The sequence below is a fragment of the Rhinoraja longicauda genome, chromosome 9 (assembly GCF_053455715.1).
Source record: "Rhinoraja longicauda isolate Sanriku21f chromosome 9, sRhiLon1.1, whole genome shotgun sequence".
Taxonomy (NCBI): domain Eukaryota; kingdom Metazoa; phylum Chordata; class Chondrichthyes; order Rajiformes; family Arhynchobatidae; genus Rhinoraja; species Rhinoraja longicauda.
The window spans coordinates 23,075,154-23,089,721 of record NC_135961.1 but is presented as its reverse complement, the minus strand read 5'-3'; the positions used below and the strand labels follow the sequence as shown (position 1 = coordinate 23,089,721).

General features: G+C 41.5%; 1 protein-coding gene across 6 annotated transcripts in view; it reads left to right on the top strand.

Annotated features, from left to right (window-relative positions):
- Positions 1-14,568, top strand: part of LOC144596539 (transcriptional-regulating factor 1-like) — a 207,802-nt gene that overhangs the window by 36,858 nt on the left and 156,376 nt on the right. For 5 of the 6 annotated variants that reach the window (XM_078404962.1, XM_078404961.1, XM_078404960.1 and 2 more), the window contains exon 1: positions 1,750-1,917. The exons of the other annotated variant lie outside the window; for it this stretch is intronic. The gene's annotated coding sequence lies outside the window, so the exon portion shown is untranslated. Of the gene's footprint in view, positions 1-1,749; positions 1,918-14,568 lie in introns of those variants that run through there. 6 annotated transcript variants of the gene reach the window in all.

The following is a 14,568-nucleotide window of genomic DNA, read 5'->3' as shown; positions in this document are numbered from 1 at the left end:
GATTTGCCCTCTGTTATCCAGGATTGTTTGCAGATCATTAACCAGGACAGAGAGTTGGGTCTCGCATGACCTGCCTTTGCGGAATCCATGCTGCTGGTCAGCTAGTATATTGTGTATTTCAAAATGCCTCATAACATGGTCATGAATAATATGTTCAAGGAGTTTGCAGACAATTGAAGTCAAGGATACCGGACGATAATTGGCTGGATTTGAGCGGTCACTCTTTTGTGTAAATTGGAGATGTTTGCATTACGCCAATCACTCGGTAGTTCTCCAGTAGAAACTGATTTCTGGAATAATTTCTGGAGGATTGGAGCAAAGCTTGAAGAACAGGATTTAAAAACTCTGGTAGTTATGCCATCTGTGCCATAGGCTTTATAAGGATTCAATTCAGACAAAAGCTTTTCATCTCACTCCTTTGTGATGAGCAAGTCGCCAATATCTGGAATGCTACTAGGGCCAAGATCTGGAAAATCAAATTGGTTTTCTTTGGTAAAAACCGAGCAAAACTGACGACCAAGAGCTTCGGCTTTATCCTTTGCAACTGAAATGAAACCGCAGACTTCCCTTCGCTTGGATTTTATGAAGTTCCAGAATGGCCGGGTGTTTGCAGTCTTGAGGCTACCACCAATAATATCTCTATTGGATTTATGAGCAATACGAATCTTCCTGTCAATGTGCCTGTGAAGTTGTCAAAAACTAGCCCAGCAAGCAGCAGAGTCATTTTTTTGCATTATTATATAGTCGTTTCTTTCTGTTAATGTTTCTCTATATGGAACTGTTGACCCATGGGTAAGAAAAGCAACTGGAGCTCATCTTAGAAGGGATATGCTTCTCTATTGAACTAAGGAGAGCACTTTTAAAAGATGAAAAATCTTCACTTGAGCTACTTTTTTATCAAGTTATGAGTCAAACTGTCACAAACTGTTCCATATCACTATTAACTCCAGCAAAGTTGGCTTTTGCATACAGGTAAACTTTACATTTTGGTAGTCTGATGATCTTAGGTTTCAAAACTGCTCCAACGACAACCATTTCGTGGTCGCTGATACCACATTGGACATTAACAAAGTCTGCAGGAGTGTTGGCAAGGCACAAGTCGTGAATATTACTTTCTCTAGTAGTCCTTTTTTTCATGCTTCCGAAGGTACGCGTGTGTGAAAGTGTGAGATTGCTAATGCATAGGTCTCAGACCCAGTGAATGTCACTTTACATAACTGGGGAGAAAATCTAGTGAGGGTGACTATGAAATGACTGAAATGTTTCAAAAGGACAATTAGGGATTGACAATAAATGCAGACTTTGCTGGAGATGCTTGCACACCATAAAATCATTCCTTAATATTAAACGGTACACTTGCAGATTTAACTAGATTAGTTAATGATGAATGGGTTTTGCGCCCAGGACCGGAGGGATGAGTGTCTCTGGGCAGCACTGAGATGTTGCAATGTGTTGAGACGAGGCAAGCCTGGCCACCTTACTTCCTGCTTTGCAAGCGAAGTCCTGACCCCGACGTCCCGGCGGAGGGTTTTTTCCTGTCTTCGCGATGCTCACTCCCAGCGAGTCAAGTCCCACAGGAGCTCTTCTGCTCAGTTGGCAGAAACTTTGAAACGGAATAGCAAACACCAGGCGCCAACTAGTCTCATTCAGCGACCGCCAGACACACTTTGCGACGGGGCACTACATTCTCCTGAACATGGCCGCGCAATGTTATCTGTTTACAGGATGCAACGCGCCCTACTGTAAAAGGATAAAGTGTCGCGGCTGAGACAGGGGAGTCACCGAAGGGGAAACTTTTTGCAAAAAATTAACTAATTTGCACCACGAAGAAATAAACAATCGGCTCTCAGTTTGGCTCTTGTCGCCTTTTCGTTGCATCCAGAAGCGGGGCAAGGGGATTGCACGCGATTGCAAGAGGTAGGTGAGAATTCGGGGCTATTTTTGGATGATGTTAAAAAGATGAGTTTTTCTGGGGCTGGATTTTTTTTTTCCTACACGGCGTCGGTATGCAGCAGCGGGGAGAGAGAGAGGCCTGGCATGCACTTTGTGGTTTGCAGCTGCAATGGGCGATTGGGTGGTGCACACACCTGGCTGGGGCGCAAGCCTGTCCCACCTCCCTTGACAATCATTGGCACCAGGCATCGCGGGGCTGAGCGCCGCGCTGCGGAGCCGGGAGGGGGGGGGGGGGCGGGGGCTTGGCCAAGGAGCGGTTGCAACCACAGGCACCGGTGCTGCTGCTGCTCCTTTGCGCACATTTTTTTTTATTGTGTGCGAGCGCTTGGTGCATGCTTGCAAAGGTTAGAAAGTTAACTGACGCTCGCATGTTGGCACTGAAGAAGTCATTCTCAAGGATAGTTGGAGGAAATAGATTACCTTTTCTCCTTTTCCCACCCCCCTGCCCCCGCAATAACCTGCCTTTACTGAGCTTGTTGCAACACTGCAAGGAAGGGGCGGGGAATTACTGGGTGTACAGTTCTCATTGAAGTTGAAAGCAGAAGTCGTCGGTCTTGTCCAAAAGACATGCTGTTGGGTTGTTTTCTCGGTTGGGACAAATTCTTCGCAGGGAAATAGGACGAAGGCTTCCTAACTCTTGAGTAAGGCGCGCACACACTAAGGGCATGACAGTCAGGCGAATATGTCACTGCTGGAGTGAATCAAACATAAATAGAGTTGGCTATTCTGCATTTATTTAATTGCATCAATGTCGGGTACGTCTGGCAAAAACTAATGCACTTATGGTTGAAGTGTCCTTTCCTTATGTGGCACCTTTGAGGAGAAACCCGTGTGCACTGCAAAGAGTAGACAAAAGGAAACTTCGGATTTGAAATATAATCGTCTCCTGAGATTTCAGATTTTTTATTAGGCTTTGACAAATGTACTGTTGATTGCATTTTTGCAGGACTGAATTAAATTGTGCAGATGTCAAGGCAACCACTAACAATTCAAATTTGAATATTGTCAAATATTTTGCAGAAGTCTTTAATTTGTTGCAGATATTCTCGCTGGCTGATAAACAATTGATGATAGTGTAGAGAGCTACAGTGTGGGAATAGGCCCACTGCCCCACCAAATCCAAACGGATCATCAATCACTCTTCTATATTCATCCTAAATGAATTCCATTTTTATTTGTCCCATATGTCATCCACTCTCTTGAACCCTCACCCCCGAGATACCAGGGATAATTAACAGTGGCTAATTAATCTATTAACTTATTTGTCTTTAAAGGCTGCCCACACAGTCAGGAAGATCGTGCAAACTCGACAAGGACAGTACCCGAGGTCACAAATGAATCTGAGTCTCTGGCGATACTGGGCAACAGCTCTACTTGCCATGTTATCATGCATTCCTCATGGAATATCCATTAGGATATTTTCCTTATTACACTTACTTTCAGATCAGGTTGTGTCAAAAATTACTTTTGTATTGGCACTTATACGCACGCACAACCCCACAATAAGAAAGTTTCTCTCGAGCCAATGACATTTTTTTTCACTAAAACTTAGATCACCCTAAACTCCAATTGGATCTCAATCAAGATATTTAAGTATTTGGTTTATGTCATACCATCTCAAATGTTAACACTCACTTTCTCTCCAAGACCAATACATCCTCAAGATTTGGAGCCTGCAACTGATAGTAGGATTCCAGCTGTAATCCAAACCAGATGTCCACACAACTATAAACCATTTCCACTACCACCTTGTATTGGTGTGGGCATTACGTTCTGATAATTAGTTTGGGCTGCTGTGATTTATCTCTTGGTTGCATTAATCACAGCTTGGCAAAGGACTTTAGACTTGTGGAAGATGGGTAAACTGGTTTTGCAAGAGGCATTAGAGAGGATTTTAAAGCATGTTGGTGCCTACTTGTCCATGTGATTTTTTCTGTTGTTGAGATTCGATGATACATTCCCATAATCTGTCCAATTGTGAATTCTAAGATTTAAATGCAATGACAGTGTTTGAAGGTATTGGTATGTTTATCATTACATACATTATCATCCTTGATTACAATCCTTGAAAATTATCTTGATTACAGTCAAACCAAACATGGATAACTTGATTGCAATTAAACAATACATGGATAACTTGATTAGAATCAAATTATATATGAATAACTTGGCAGTCTGGAATTTACACATCCTGATGGTGTGTGTGGTTTTGGAGGAATAATATTTGCACACATTTATTGTCCTTGCCATTCAAGGTAGTGATTATGGATTTGAGAGGTTTTATTTATCGTCTTAATGGCACCCTGGATTGTTATCCACAATTATTAAATGAAGTGTTTTTAACAACCCTTTGACATGTGGGACTACATGTACGTACAACAGCACAAAAGGAGGCCATTTTGCACATCAGGCCCATACCAGCTAACGTGAGCAGTCTCGTCAATGCCATTCTTGCTCTCCTTGTTTTCCTGCACCCCTGAAACATATACGCCTGCCATTCTCAACCCCTCCTCCCCCCCCCCTTGAAGAAATCTTGAAGAAATCCAGATGTTCATGGAGAGAATGTGCAAACTGCACAGACAGTACCCAAGACCAAGATTGAACCCAGGTCACTGGAGCTGTGAGGCAGTGGCATGGGCTGCACATCTCTGATTTAATTAAGTGATAAATACTGACTTTAAAAATTACATCCTTTTTATTTTGTTTGAGAAGCGAATATGAATACCTTTCTGAATTTTGCACAATCCGTTGTATCTTGTGTTGACATAATTTGGCTCACTAGCTGAGGAAACAAGGAATCATTCAAGGTTTTTGGGCACATGGGAATTCCTGTGGATTCTAGGAGCTCTGCTTCTTTTCATCACTATTACATAGCACATGTAGTGCCAAGAAATAATCTGCATTTATATTGTTCATATCATGCTATGGATATTTCAAAGTATTTTGCAGATCATTAATTACTTCATGATGTATTTATATTGGACATTGGTGTAAAATTTGAAGGTTTGTCATTAGCATTTTTTTGTTCTTTCATCATGAATTAATTACAAGGGGCAATGAGTTGAATCCAGTTCTTTGGTAATAACTCTTCCCAGTTTGTGTTGAAATATAATGATCAGGATTGGGAAAAATCACGTGCCAATTATCTTCCTATTTATTTGACGTTCTGTCGATATACAATTACACTTAACTATCTTCCTATGTTTCATCGGATTGGGATAATATTCAATGTTGATTAAACTTATAACTTGGCTTGAATTGATAGTTTACAGTAAATTAACCATTTAAGTATACAGCCATTTTTATTCGTTTCAGCAACACCGTTGATAAGGATTGTTGACAAAGCTATACGTTTATTGCAGGGTTTTTAAAAAAATTGGAGTTTAACTATCCTGTCATACGGTTAGCATAAATGTTAGTTAATGAATACAGCAGAAAACAAAAAAAAAAGGTTCATCGATTGCCCCTGATGGTTGCATGACAGAACTTGCTCTTTCCATTTGCTGCTTTTGTATCTGCTCAGATGGCAGTATTGTGTATTTTCCTCTTTAATGAAATCACGTACAGCAATAATTGATTGGTAAGGGCGTCGAAGGTTGCGGGAAAAATATACAAGCCATAATCGAATGGCAGAGCAGACTCGATGGGCTGAATGGCCCAATTCTGCTCCTATGTCATGGTCAAGGTGCAGTGCATACTCAACTTGGCAGATTCATTAGTCCTATGGACCTCGCCTTGAAGCTTTGTTGCAGTTAAGAATTACTTTGTACTTGTGTTGTAGAATTAATGGAGAAATTTCAAATTCCATTCTGGCCTGCATTTATTCCAAATACGTGGTAAACGTGTAATTATTCTGAAAGATCCATCTTAGTTCCTCTAACATTCATTATTAAGATGATTCATAACAAATTTGGTGTCTGCCGTGGACTGTGTTGCCCTGATTTCAAACACTTTCCAATCTACGTTCTAAGGGAAAATGACTCAGTTTGTAGCCTGTTGAACCCAAAATGAGCTTCAAGTCCAATTTCCTGCTCCTCCCTTCCTCAGATCTTGAGATCTTTATCCATCCCTTCACAATCTCTGATTTGATTGTTTGAGCAGTGTCTTTGCTGGCTTAAACTTTTTCATCTCTAACTTGTCAAACATTGTGCTGAATAATATATCATCTCCTATCTGTATATATTCATTACCCTAGCCTTCAGGCATGCCACTGGTAACATGCAAATGACCATTCATCCCTGCTTTGTTTTCGCTCTCTGATCCATGCGCCATGCAGGTGAATTTGGTATCTTTAACTTTGAATTTACTGTGACTCCTGCATGGTGTTTTGTTGCATCTATTTATGAAGAGTTCCAGGCCATTATTTCTTTTAGAGAGCTCCAAAATGGAAGCCTGCCTTCCAGTAAACTGCATAGCTTTTTGTATAGAGGCTGCAGCAGTGCTTCATAAGCTAATAAATTGTTAGATGGATATGGGTACTTGTCAAAGTTCATGGAGTATTTGATCAAAGGTTTTGTTATTTGGCTGAGAAAGTCTGATTGAAAATCTGTGTTGGAGAAATCCTAAAGGTCACTGAAACAATATATTATTGATCTATTTCTGAGATTTGAGCTCAAAGACAATTGAATTTGATGGCGAAGATTATTTTCTCCCTTATGACAATAGGTTTGGGTACGGTTTCTCGTGAATGGAATCTTGCAGCACAAAGCTCCCTTTAACTTTATGTTGGCTGTTTTTCATGGATAATGTCTGAAGTTGAAGATGAAGCTACTACTGGTGCTGAGCAGGAAGTGCATGATCCTGGCATCTCAGACTACTTAATGCTGACACTTGGATGCAAGCAGTGTCAGCATTACTTTTTATAGTATTACAGCCTTCTTTAGTAATTTAACAGTTTGTTTCAAAATCAGTTTTTCTGTTAGTTTGTATGTTTAAAATTACTGTAAATTCAGCCTATTGGACTGAAGGCTGTAAATGTTTGTGCACCGTAAATTTACAGTTCATGGACATAAAACAGCTGTTGGTTGTGTATAGGCTCAGCTGTCTATGTTCCAAGCCAGTTTGCACAGCGCCTAATTCAGGATCTCATGTTTGATCACTGGGCCTCACCAGTTCAGTGAATGTTCCATTCCTTGTGTAAGAAAATAACTGCACTGATAAGGGAGGCATAAGCATTTTTTCCATTGCTGCCCTCCATCACTGATTCTTATTTTTATTTAAATCATGGTTTATCTCATATCTGCGCTCTACCTTTCGAGCTCTTTTGAGTCTATGTATATAAGATAATATATGATATGCTCTTTCTCTGAGAGATTTTGAATTTATCGAAGACCAGTGCACTTTCAACAGTTGACAGTTAAAATACAGTTTGGATACTTCTGTGCAACATAAGATTGTTTGGAATTGTTGCCAGGCACATTGGCTTTAAATGAAGTTAATATTGTGGTTGGAATTAGGTAATAAGATTTTTTTGTCAAAGTGCAGCAGATAAACTATTAAGAATGAAAACTATCCTTCTAGGAGCTGTTTGGTATTTACCGTGTTATAAATTCAGTCAACTCATAAACATTGTGTGTTTTTCTTACTTTTGAGTTGTTCAAAGTTTTCTTATACATTGTCACCTGACCTGGTTTAATGAAATTACGCATTACCACGTACATTTCAGTTTTAAATGTGATACAATATACAGCATGTTTAATACTTCAAGCATTAATAGGAGGGTTGCATTTTATTGTTCTGTGCAAATGGGACGATGTGACGAGTAAGATGATCTGTTTACCTCTATGGAATCATGGCACGTTTCAGAACTTGTTCATTCTAATTAAATCTTGCATCTTGGAAGACAACCAAGCAGCCCAAAGCACCTGTCTTGCCTCTGAAAGAATTAACGGAGTCGAATTCATCCTGTTCCCCATGCTTCTCTATTTCTGGAAGCTATTTATGGAGTCTGACCCATCTAAGCTTGTGTTGCAGCAGAAGTATGGAGGCTGAGATCTATTGTGTTTTGTGAAAAATCAACTTAAATGTATGTCCTTCAGTTGTTCACTGACCGGCAAAAAGTATTACAGCTCCAATTTACTTAAATCAGGCTTTCCATTTTTAGACCCAGTCTGAAGAAGGGTCCCAACCCAAAACATCTGTCCATTTCCCTCCAAAGGTGCTGCCTGACTCACTGAGTACCTTGAACATTTTATTTTTTGTTCACGATTCCAACGTCTGCTGCATGCTGTCTCCTCTCCACTTTGAGAGATTGATCAGTTGTCCTTTTCACCACGTCATGAATGAAGATTGTTTTCTCAACGACTTGTACTAATCTAAAATCTATTGCAGAATTCTCTCGGTTCAAAAATATCTCAAAGAATTAAACAAGTTTAAGATATCTGAAGAATGGTCTCGACCCGAAACATCACCCATTCCTTCTCTCCAGAGATTTGATAATGTGAAAATACCCAAGGGCCAATGGAAATGCATTAGGTAACTTATCATGGGAAATTAGATGTTGTCTGTTAACCTCCCCGGCCCCCGGACCTTTAACTAATGCGCTCTGCGCCCCCCCCCCCCCCCGGACCTTTAACTAATGCGCCGGGAGATGCAGTCGCCGTTGCCTCTCCCGCTCGGGGGGGGGGGGAGGTCGGGCAGCGCTAACTGCCGGGAGGTGTAGTCGCCCCCTCCCCTCTCCCCCTACCTTCATTCTGTTAGACAGTGCTGGCGGGCCATAAATAATACATTTTAAGACGGAAGCTGCGGGCCGTATAAAATCTGACCTCGGGCCACGATTGGCCCCCGGGCCGAACTTTGGACATGTCTCCCTTAAACAAAAGCTTGTTGCTGTTTCCATTTTCCTTCGTCTGTTGCTGAAATCTGATGCACAAATAATTTTTATGTTGCCATCCACATTAAGTAGAAACAACTCAAACCGAATGACTGAGTGGTGTCAAAATTCTCTGGTTGCCATTTGTATTTGGGGAGGAAAAATGGTGGCTTGGGCATCTCTTGATGGCTCCCCACTGAACCTAGCAGTAACAGCATGTGAAAGCCATTTGGTGAGAAGATAATGTTTGCTTGTAATCCCCTTGATAGTTATGTAGCTTGCAATCATTGACTGTCACAGCTCACACATGAGCAGCAGCATATGAATGAGACAATTGTGCCCACATAATCCCAACCAGAACCTCATCTACTGTATCCGCTGTTCCCGGTGTCAACCTCTGTATATCGGCGAGACCAAGCGCAGGCTCAGCGATCGTTTAGCTGAACACCTCCGCTCAGTCCGCCTTAAGTTACCTGATCTCCCGGTTGCTCAGCACTTTAACTCCCCCTCCCATTCCCAATCCGACCTTTGTCAGAGTGAGACCCAGCACAAATTAGAGGAACCGCACCTCATATTTTGCTTGGGTAGCAGACACCTCAGAGGTATGAACATTGACTTCTCTAACTTCACGTAGCCCTTGCTTTCCCTCTCTCTCCATCCCCTCCCCCTTCCCAGTTCTCCCACCAGTCTTACTGTCTCCGACTCCATTCTATCCCCGTCCCACCCACTCCCGTGACATCAGTCTGAAGAAGGGTCTCGACCCAAAACATCACCCATTCCTTCTCTCCAGAGATGCTGCCTGTCCCGCTGAGTTACTCCAGCATTTTGAGTCTACCTATTGTTTCTCACTCATTAATATTAGTCTTAAGATATTTTTATGTCAAAGCCAATGTATGGTTTGTGTTCAATCATGCTATTGAAGGCTTTTGTCACAGTACATAATTAGATTTTAGAAATTATGATTACATTCTTCCTGCACAAATATCTATTTTTAAATGATCTTGAATAAGTGTGCAAGCAAATTCAAGGGAAACATCTGAGTAATGCATTCTTTCGCATTGTACAGGGAATAGTGAAAATACCATTAGATTGCAAGTCTGGAGCTGTTGTTTCATTTTTTTTCAGTTCGGTGCTCTTAGATGGTTTAATTTTGCTGGATCCTAAGTCTTATACAAACGTAACAGTCATCGCTTCAGAACAACTTTTGTACTGTACAGAACTTTGAGATGACGATTGCAGTTGCTTTTAACCATGCCTGTGCTCAGAGACCGAAGTTAACCTTTTTTTTCAATGTAGTTTTCCTGTTACTTGTAAAGCTTTAATTGTTCTAAGATGAGTACCAGTTTTATTCTACCTGTTGTTCTTTCATAAGCCCAGATAGAAAACTTTATGTCACATTCATAGCATCACACAGTTCTGAAGCAGGCCCTTCAGCCAACAGAGTCTGCATGACTATAAAACACCTATTTACAGTGATAACTAATCCCATTTTATTCTCCCCACATTCCCATCAATATCCTTCTGATTTTAGTAAGAATTTCATCGTTTCATTTTGGGAAATATGACAATAAAACACTTGACTCGAGTACCTCAAATGGTTTTCAGTGGATATTTAACCTACCAAGCTGCATATCTTTGACATTTGAGATAAAACTGGCGTACCTTGAAGAAGGTGAAGGTACAGATTACAGAGACAGCACCCAAAGTCAGGCTTGACCGGGGGCACTGGCGGAGGCTCTGAGGGATATTGGAAGTAGACCTTCAAATGTAATTTGCAGTTGGGGAGAGGTGGGTGGTGATAATGATGATGATACTTTATGGTTACATGTACCTAGCTAAATGCAGTGAACCGATTTGTTTTTGTGTAAAAAGAACACAAAAGAGTTGCTACAAAGTTGGCGACAAAGTTACAAAAAGTACTCATCCCTTCTTCATCACCCCACCTGGTCCCCCTTCGCTCTTGGCGGCCTTCCCACACCTGGTCCCCCTTTCTCCTTCATGCCCCTCCCATCCTTCACATCGGGTCCTCCTTAGTTCTCAGCGCCCCTCACACCGGGTACCCCTTTGTTCTCTGCGACGCATCCCGTCTACTTTGGCCCAACCTCGAGACTCTGTCCATGGCCTGACCTCAAAGCTCTGGCCCGATCTCATCCGGGGAGGGGGGGCTCTTAACTCAACCTCGAAGCCCTGACTCGTCTTCGGCCCGACCTGACCTCTTCCTCGGCTCAACCCGATCTCTGGGCTCTGACCCAACCACTTCGCCTCGCCCACTGGCCTCTCCGCAGGCCGCGGCACCCATGGGGCGAGTGGTCCGACCACAGCGGGCGAGTCGGGCCTGCTCGCAGGAGTGTCCTGGCCCGTTGCTCGCCGGGACTAATGAGTGGTTGCGGGAGCTGAAAATGTTTGCTGCCCTGTCCTTCCACCCTCCCTTATTTGATAATTTGAGAATACTTGCACATTGAATCTTCAACGTGGGAATGGATGATTTAGTAGACCACAGTGATGAAATTGAGTAAATGAAGCAAAGGTTCAAATCATGTATGATCCATTGACTGATGGACAACTTGGGCCCACACCTATATCCTGTATATAACTGGGCGTTCTTTATGCAGCTGAGTACCACATTCTATATTTTGGCCAATGTATTCATGTTCACACCACAGTACAGCTGTTTTAACACGTGTTGAATGTTATTTTTGTTCTTGCTGCACTTAAAGCTAGTGTTAGCGCAATAGTAACAAAACTGCCTTTTAAAATTAAACTAAAGTCATGATAACCGTCACAATTATGGTTCAAAATTTTAGTTTGCTTGCATTTTCAGTTTTAAAAATAGTACCAATTCTAAGTTTTGTTCAAACTCTAAATTGTAACATGCCATCATTTCAGAAAACCAATATAAATAAATAATAATATTTAGTTTTTTATTGAAAGTTGCTTGTTTAATCCACCTCTGAGTTATTTAAATAGTTTTGGTGAAAGGATTTTAGGTGATCATTGCACAGTGTTTTGATTGGAAGAAGTACTGTGCACAGTTCTTCATTATAAAATAAATCTGGATCCATTCGTAAAGGAGTAAAAATGATTCACAGTAATCATAATAGAATGAGGTAATATTGTTTTCAATAAAGAGTGATTGGGCCAGGGCTCCATGCACTAAAATGGGACAGGGATCATAAGGTCATAAGTCATAGGAGCAGAATTAGACCATTCAGCCCATCTAGTCTACTCTGCCATTCAATCATGGCTGATCCATCTCTCTCTCCTAAACCCATTCTCCTGCCCGCTCCCCATAACCAATGACACCTGTACTAATCAAGAATCCATTTATCTCTGTCTTAAAAGTATTAATTGACAGCCTCCACAGCCTTCTGTGGCAAAGAATTCCCCAGAATCACCACCTTAAGAATCACCAGGACTTAAGAAATTCCTCCTCATCTATGAGATCCATGCTCTCGAAAGGAAGGCAAAATAATGACCACATTATTTATTTTCATAGATTTACATTGAGTCTTTTCTGTCTGAACTATGTAAATCTATGTAAACCTTTGGGGTTAAAACTTGGCAAGCGGTTGACAATGTGCATAATTTGTACCTGAACTTGAGAAGAGGGCAGAAAGAAGGCATTGGAAAAATTGTGAAGTTTTGACAAGGTGATTTTGATCTGAAATTGTGAAAGGAAGTCGGTGCTGTTTGTGTCATTGTTCTCTTTTCAATAACTGTGTTTGCAACAGTAATCATGAGTTTGAAGCCTAATGTCCTGATGGAATTCAACCAACTCTCGACTGGATTTGCATCCAAAGATGTTGATTAATCTGTTCTCTGCAGTTGCTGCCTGTGATGAAGAGAGCACAATGAAGGCTTCCCAGATTGAATCTTAGGGTGGGCATTTTGGGTGGAGCAAGGAGGCAAGGTTGAGCAAACTAGGTTGATAGAATAATGAGAGAAGATCTCATTGCCACATTCAAAAGCCTCATGAAACTTGAAAGTGCAGTTAATGGTTTCCTGGTTGGAGTGAGACCCTCAAAAGGAGTCATTCATTGGGACTGCAATGGGAAGAGATTTCTTCAATCTAGCAGGAGTGAATTTTTGGATTTTCCTTCTGAACAGGACTGAGGAGGCTTGGTCAACAAGTGTATTGAAGGTAGAGCTCAATATACTTTTGGATAATACGTAACATACAGTTATTGGAGAAAAATGGTGCTAAATGATTAGCCACTATCTTATTGAGTAGCAACGTAAGAGAGCTGACCAACCTGCTCCAGCTTCTATTTCTTGTCCACTTTAAGGTATCTTTAAAATGTTTTTGCAGTAACGGAGAAATTTGATGAATTGGTTCTGAACACCTTGGAGGAATACTCATTGGCTATTAATTAGGTAACTGAAGAAGAAAAGAAAATGTCATGATTACAGCCAGTATTTTATTTCTGTGTATTAAAAGGCACTGCAGATGCTGGTTTATACCAAAGATAGACACAAAGTACTGAAATGACTCAGCGGGTCAGGCAGCGTTTCTGGGGGAAATGGATAAGATTTTATTTCCTTGTTTGGCTTCATAAGTGATGATGTTGACTAGCAGACATTATGATAAAACCAACTATTGATTATATCACTCTCTGAAACTAATCCTAAACTTATGCATTTTGCCCTTCCTTAATTTCTCTTAAAATTATGGAGATCTGAATTAAGTTGGAATTGTAGAAACAAGGAACTGCAGATGCTGGTTTACAAAAAAGGACACCAAGTGCTGGAGTAACTCAGCGGGTGAGGCAGCATCTCTGGAGAATATTGATCGGTGACGTTTTGGGTCCTGACACTTCTTGAGACAGCAGATATTGTCAATGTAGTGAAATTAATACATTGGGGAGCACCTCAAGGCTATGTGCTCAGCCCTCTGCTCTACTCACTATTTTCTCGTGACTGTGTTGCCGGACACAGTGCGAACTCCATTCTCAAGTCTGCCGACGACACCACCGTTATTGAACGAATTACAGATGGTGATGTGTCAGAGTATAGACGTGAGTTCGATCGACTGACCAAATGGTGCCAGCCCAACAACCTGGCTCTCAATATCAATAAGACCAAGGAACTGATTGTGGACTTTGGAAGAGGAAGGATGAGGACCCATAAACCTGTTTATATCGACGGGACGATAGTGGAGAGAGCCAAAAGCTTCAAATTCCTGGGCATGCATATTTCTGAAGATCTTTCCTGGACCCAGTACACTGATGTAATTATAAATAAAGCACATCAACGCCTCTACTTCCTGAGAAGATTACGGAGATTTGGTATGTCAGAGGATTCTCTTGGACCTACAGTTGTACAGTAGAGAGTATAATGACTGGTTGCATCACAGCATGGTTCAGCGACTTGAATGCCCAGGAGCGAAGAAGACTGCAAAAAGTTGTGAACTGCCCAGTCCATCACGGGTTCTGCCCTCCCCACCATCGAAGGGATTTACCGGAGTCGCTGCCTCAAAAAGGCAGCCTGCACCATCAGAGACCCACACCATCCTGGCCACACAGTCATTTCACCCCTGCCATCGGGAAGAAGGTACAGGAGCCTGAAAACTGCAATGTCCAGGTTCAGGAACAGCTTCTTCCCTACAGGCTTTAGGCTATTAAACACTACAACCTCAAATAAGCTCTACATAGACTATTATCGTTTGTTTGTTTTTTATGTGGACGTATGGGTGTATATATACACACACACAACTTTTCTTTCTCATTTATTATATTGCTTACAGTGTACTATGTTTACATATTCTGGTGGCTGCTGCAAATAAGAATTTCATTGTTCTATCTGGG